Genomic DNA, 6,697 nt, shown 5'->3' on the forward strand with positions numbered 1-6,697 from the left:
TGCACACCCCGAGCATTTAGCTCACATACTATCTAGTTGTCCAACTCACGCGGGAACGACCTACATTCAAAGGCACAATGCGGCACCAAGAGTGCTTTATTATCATCTCTGTCACTCCTACGGCGTTCACCTTAATATCGCTCCTCTAAATGCTCCTAGGGAAATGGAGTCAATTGTCGAGAATGGGAAGTGCCGCATATACTGGCACTTTATAATCTCGACAATTGTTTCTGTTGCTCACTCGAGGCCTGACATGGTTCTTCTTGACTTCGAGAAGCGAACCATGTTCGTTATCGAATTTTCGGCACCAGCTGACAAAAACATCATAGCCAAGGAGAATGAAAAGAAAGAGAGGTATCGAGACCTTATAAGGGATTTGCAACGATTGTACCCGGAATATTTTGTTAAACTAATCGCCCTTATCATCATTCAATAAAATGGTTGAAGCTTTAATCAAAAGTAGTTTCAGAAAAAATTGATTTAGTTTTGGAGATATTTATCACTTTTTGAATACTTTACAACTTCTGAAATTCTCTCTTCACACTTTGCCCACATTTCTCTGCTAAAAAATAAAGGCGCATAACATCTCTGTTTATATGGTATGTCCATTTTCGTCGCTTTTTTGGTTGCTGAACCTCTGCTTCTGGCTATGGTTGTACAAGGTCATCCACCTCTGGAGGATGTGGTGGTGTTGGATCATCACTAGGTTGAGGAAGAACATCAATTGCTCCTGCTTGACCGTTTGACGCGGCTTTCTCTAACTGATGTTCATTGCCGTCGTTTTTCCACGCCAAATCAACCTGTTGTTTATTCTCCATTGCTCGGTCTTCTGTAACATGTCGATGTAAATTTTGTTCTTAAATTGTATCCTTTTTCCATTTTTTTTCAAACTTCGCACTTTCGTAATTGAGACGCACCAATTCCTCTTAAATTTTGGTATCCCAATTGAAGCTCTCCCACGGTATTTCTGTCGAGGTGGTTGGCTGCAAATAGCTAGCGCTAGCCAAAGCATCCTCAGCAGACACAGTTGATGCTCCACTGCTTACCGTTTGTCGCAGATGTTCTTGCTGGTCAGCTGTTTGATTAGTGAGATCTGCCTGACCATCTCGCAGCTCACCGTCCCGCATGCTGTGGCCCCCAGCTGTGGCTCCAAGGGCGCCCCGACGATCCTTGAGAAGCGACAAGCGTTTCAAAATATTTAATATATTCTCCATTTTTCATTGATGGGTTTAGGTGTTAAACGTTGTCCCTCTCCTCTTCTTTATCAGCCTACTTGGCATGGGAAACCCTGTCAGTAGCAATGCTACCGCCAACATTGCTGAATAAAAAGAAGTAACTTAACAAAATCCAGAATAAATGCTCTTATTTGTAGAATCTGCCGGACATACAATGCATCTTTGCGCAGCTCGTGTGGACAATTAGAGCTTAAAAGACTCAGCCCAATACTGGCTGTTGACTGTCGTGGTTGCTGGGTGATCTAAGATTGATATTCTTGAGTCAGAATAGGCTGGACAAACATCCAGGAAATGATAAAGGTCCTCCGGTAATTACAGGTTGCATATAGGGCAGAGTCTAGCAGGATCATAAGTAAATTTATATTCTCCAAAACGTACACAACCCCGATAGAGCCCAGAAGTCTAAGTCGAACAATAATAGAAGTTATATAAAAAGGTAATCTAAGTTGCAGATATGATTCAAAGTCAGGATATAATTTTAGATGTGGGAAGACTTGGAGACTGCTTGAATGGAGAGATCTTTCATAGTCGGAACGCCAGAGATAATCAGAAAAGTTATTTAGAAAAACATCTATATTTTCAATAAGTAACGTAGAATCTATGTTAAGACACATTTTTCCGAGTTAGATAGAGTGAACATATTTTTGAGCTGGAGAACCCAGTTATATTTTGGGTTGCAATCAGGTGTTAAGGACATTGCCTTCGATTTAAGAAAACATATTTTAGGATACCCATTATCAGGCATACCCAACAACCTCGAAAACCTAGTATTTTCTTAAAGAAAGAGGACTGTAATTTCTCGGCTGAATCAAAGTACCTTAATCCCCAAACTTCTATTGCGTAAAAAAGAACACGAAGTGTGAGGCTACGAAAAAGGGGTTCTCTTTGTTTTCGAGGAATTAGATTTCAAATAAAATTCTTGAAACAGCACCCATAGCAATATTCGCATCAGACATTCTTTTTATGAACTCTTTATAAAAAAGACCTGAGTCTGATGTGTTGACACCGAGATAGACAAATTCGCTCACTACCTCCAGCTTAGTCTGTGCGTAGAAGAATTTGTATTCACATGACCGACCTTTGTGGTATACCATATCTTTTGATTTTGCTTCGTTGGCCGTAAAATAATTGCTCATACAGTATTGGGCAATAAGGTTAATTTTTGCTTGTAAGTCAGCCTGATAGTAAGCGAATATGACTATGTCATCAGCATAAGCAAGTAGGATAACGTCACATAAGTGCTCTATTGAAATTCCATGCATATCGTGATTTCGTAAATACGCTTCTAGATCATATATGAAAAGTGAAAAAATGAGAGAACTAAGGATCACACCTTGAAGCACCCCACAAGTTACCTTTACGGACTATCCTTAAAAGTTTTCTCCATAGGTGTCAGTCGTTTACTGAGTCAAATGCCTTTTTGAAATCTATATAAAAAGCAAAGATTCGTCCCTTTGGGATAGACAAATGGATTCGAATGAAAGAAGTTAGGATATAAATATGATTAATACAACTTCTTCCAGGCCCGAAGCCGGCTTGATTTTCTGGGAGAATGTTTACCTCGTTGACCCACGCAGTCAATCTCGTCAGTAGGATCTGAGAAAAGACCTTTGTAATAGTATTTATAAGGGCAATTCCCCGGTAATTATGAGGGTCAGATTTATCACCCTTTTTATACAACATAAATGCATGTATTTTGGCCTAGCTAGCTGGGACTCTTTTCTCAGCCTAGATCCTGTTGAAGAGGCACCCTGAGTACTCTACCCAATTTTCTGCAAGGTTTTTGAAAAATTAATTGGGAATCCCATCCTCGCCCGGCACTTCATTGCATTTAAATTTCAATAAAGAGGCTTTAATTTCATCAATCGAGATATCGCAGTCCAATCCACTGTATGCAAATGGGAGCCTCAATCGGATAAAGAGAAAAAAGAAGGTCCTGCCATGCATGCATGCTTACATTGTTAGTCGAAGGAGATCGCAATCTAAATTTATTGACTGCTGTCCAACAATCCTTAGGATTATTACAAGCCGCTAGTTAATTTCAGCAGTGCCTATTCGTATTGCCTCTTCTTGGACCTACGTAACTCCAGAAAAGATCTTTTGATTTCTAGATATTTTGCCCCTTCCATATCGGAAACCCCGATCTTTTAAAGACATTTAAAGATTGTCTAAGCCTATGGCGCGTGACTCTACATTCTTTATGATCCCAAGGTTTCTTTCATGGAGTATGACATTTAGGCTTTGCGAGTAAATTCAACTTTTTGGCAACAGATGAAATTGTGAGAATTAAATTATTATTGAGAGTGTTTATTTCGCCTTTGGAGTACGCAGAGTTCTCAGAAATAGACATTTCATGCATATAGTTACATTTGCGGTTTCATTCTAAATTATTTTATTGGGCAATAAAAATGAATCTCTATTTAAACATGTGTCCATCCGTATGAAACACGAAATAATAACGCGACCCGAAAGATCGTCGGATGACGTAGGCAATTGAAGTAATTCAAAATTAGAAATCAGGTATCTTGCGCCAATATTACACGCAAAAAGATCGTTAACACTTATAGCCTGAAATCCAAGAAAAGTATAATTTTCTGGAAAATCTTCAGGGAATCTCCCATTTAATATTATTAGCTCACCACTCTCAAGAATTTCAACAAGAACCTGCCCCCTTGCGTTGACTTCAGAATCCAATGATCTTCGCTTGTACAATGCTGCAGAATTTTCGGGGAGGAATAACCCTTCCAGGTTATTTAGATTGCCGATACGAGCATTAAAATCGCCTCCTAAAAACATTAATAAATCTGGATAACCCGATATAACTCCGGAAAGGTCCTCAAAAGTTTGCTCGAACAGCTTAGCATCCATAGATGGTTTAAAATAAACATTACCCAGAATAAATTGAAATGCCCTCCGCCATCATTTAGAAAAAATACATATAGGAGAAATTAATGAAATTTCGAAGTTAAATACATCTTTGTTTATGTAAATTGCTAAACCCCCACTAGGGTGGGCGGCTCTAGCAGAACATTGTCCATTACTAACAATAGCGGTGCGATCAGGGATCCAAATAGGGGATATAAAATTCTTTAGAGTTACCCATGTCTCGCACAGGCAGATGTCCGAGCTGATTACGTAATTTGTGATATCAGAAAAATTCGAAAGACCTTGAGTATTCAAGAAAAAGATATGAAGATTGCTGCCCTTAGGACATTGAGATATGACATCTTTATTAGTGACTTCTTTCTCTGCTGCAACTTGCTAAACCTTACCAAGCCTAGTAGTTTTTTGACATTTAGACTGAGACTTTTCCGGCTTTGAAGCAGTTTTACCTATAAAGGATTCCAGGGAGCTATTCTATCCAACCGTGTGTTTCGGTCGAAATTTGTTCATTTCCCTTTTCATTTAGGAGGGATTCAACCTCCGGGGGAAAGAGCTGACGGTCCTCCAGCATATTACTGCTACCCTTAACAAACACGTTAATACCCGCATTTTTTAGCTTGGTGGCAGTGTCGTACAGGGATTTCCGCTCTTGCCTTTCCTCTGCGGATTTGTCAAGTGTGACAAAAAGGTTAAACTCTTTAAAATCTGCGCGTTTGTTGAGAACCTCCTGCTTCCATCTGTTAGAACTGAAACGCACCAGGACGGGCCTACTGCCTTGCGCCCTCCCCAGACGATAAATGGTGTCAATGTTTGACTCATTCAGTGAGTGACCAGCACTAGTGAGAATATTGAGAACGAATGAGAATAGGTCCTTGTTAGATTCCTCATCCGCCGATAGGTTGTGAATCAAAACATTGCATGAGTGGGCTGGTAGCTGAAGAAAGTCAACCTGTCGCATGAGTGAACCACACTTTCCCTCTAATTCCTGATGAATTTCTTTCAGCTTTTTACACTGTGCTTTGGATGTGCCGAATTCGATCTTAAGAGCATCAAAATCGGACATCAGTTGAGCTGTGTCAGTTTTAAGAAGTATGACGTCTTTTTTGGTTTCCTCTGTGTCGGCTTCGATGGAGTTTAAAAGTTTCAGCACAGTTGTATCGCCACTCATTTTTGTAAGTAGTAGCTACTTTCAAAGTTGGAGATAAGAGTGATCGATAATAGCTGTCACCTCACAGACACACATGAACACAGCACGCTAAGCTTGAACAAATCACGCACACTACCTGAGGGGCAACGCGAAATTTATAAAGATGTGTATTGTAGATCACAAGTTCCTCAGAAAGACACAAAACCGTTCAGAATTCTGACAGAAAATCACACAAACACGAACAAAAACTCATCCCAAAAGGTGTCACAGCACAAAAAGAGCGCGATAATAGCCAAAGAAACAATTTATCACTTGAGACTCTGAGTCAAATCAAGAAATTCATACGGAACATGAGAGAAAAATATTCTACTTTTAAATAGATTTTAGAGTTTGTTTACACTTCAATTACACTCAGTGGTTGCCTACCAGTCAATGATAAAATACAGAATAGCCTCTTATATATATAGCACTAAGGAATGTTATTAATTGAATGCGTTAAGATTATTTGTATGACATATGGCACTCATGTGGATACGTATTTAATATAAGTATAATTAATTGACTTGTCGTTAACATGTATACTTTCATTACGGCACACATTTCATGGCAAGAGTGATTGTTACGAACAATTAGTGAACAACATATTGAGCACATTGCGGAACCATTATCTCATGTATACCATTAAGTATGATTGATTGACTTATCTTCATCATGTATATTTTCGTTATAGCATTTAATTCAAGGTAAGAGTAATTTTTATGAACAAACAATAAACAGAATAATGAGCCTGCGATTCTTACGTGAATCGCAGAACCCTGAATGAACCTTGCGATTCTTACGTCATAACAAGGAGCGAAACCCAACTCCCAGCCTCCTGTGTTCTAGTCGCACGTTTGTTAATCTTACGGAAAATTTGTATCCAGAATGCCCCCTACCTATCTACCATAGTCGCTATATCTCTACTATTATTTTTGTTAATTTTTACTCGGGTGAACCCGGTTATACATTATAGCCACGGACCAACCCAAGTGACTGATGAGATTAGGATGTTATACGTTAATTTAATAAGATGCTTGAAACCTCCTGCGATGATGTTGTATGTATACAATGACGAGTGGCCGCTAGCATTGGAGGTGACTACAGTTACCTCTGGATGCTTTCTTAGAGCTATCATCTGCCACTTCACAGGTTTTTAGTCGCTTGCTTTCTGATGACCGAGGAAGTTTCTTACATAGCGACAGGTGTTCAATAAAACCGCCGTCTGAGCTGCTGCCAATATCCTACTGACGGATAATGCATCTTGCGTGCACATTGCCTGTAGCCAAAATCACAATGGAAAGAATAGATGCATGATTCACATTCCTCCATATGGTGTTTACTTCATACCTTAACCTCGTACTTGCTGAGAAAATAAAACAGACTGACGAACGGC

The 6,697-nt window shown here is 39.4% G+C and overlaps 1 protein-coding gene across 6 annotated transcripts in view; it reads left to right on the forward strand.

Annotated features, from left to right (window-relative positions):
• The window catches only part of LOC117168235 (tumor protein p53-inducible nuclear protein 2), a 131,633-nt gene that overhangs the window by 74,283 nt on the left and 50,653 nt on the right, over positions 1–6,697 (forward strand). The window contains exon 1 of one of the 6 annotated variants that reach the window (XM_033353722.1): positions 5,142–5,290. The exons of the other annotated variants lie outside the window; for them this stretch is intronic. The gene's annotated coding sequence lies outside the window, so the exon portion shown is untranslated. Of the gene's footprint in view, positions 1–5,141; positions 5,291–6,697 lie in introns of those variants that run through there. 6 annotated transcript variants of the gene reach the window in all.

This window comes from Belonocnema kinseyi, chromosome 2, assembly GCF_010883055.1.
Source record: "Belonocnema kinseyi isolate 2016_QV_RU_SX_M_011 chromosome 2, B_treatae_v1, whole genome shotgun sequence".
NCBI classification, from domain to species: domain Eukaryota; kingdom Metazoa; phylum Arthropoda; class Insecta; order Hymenoptera; family Cynipidae; genus Belonocnema; species Belonocnema kinseyi.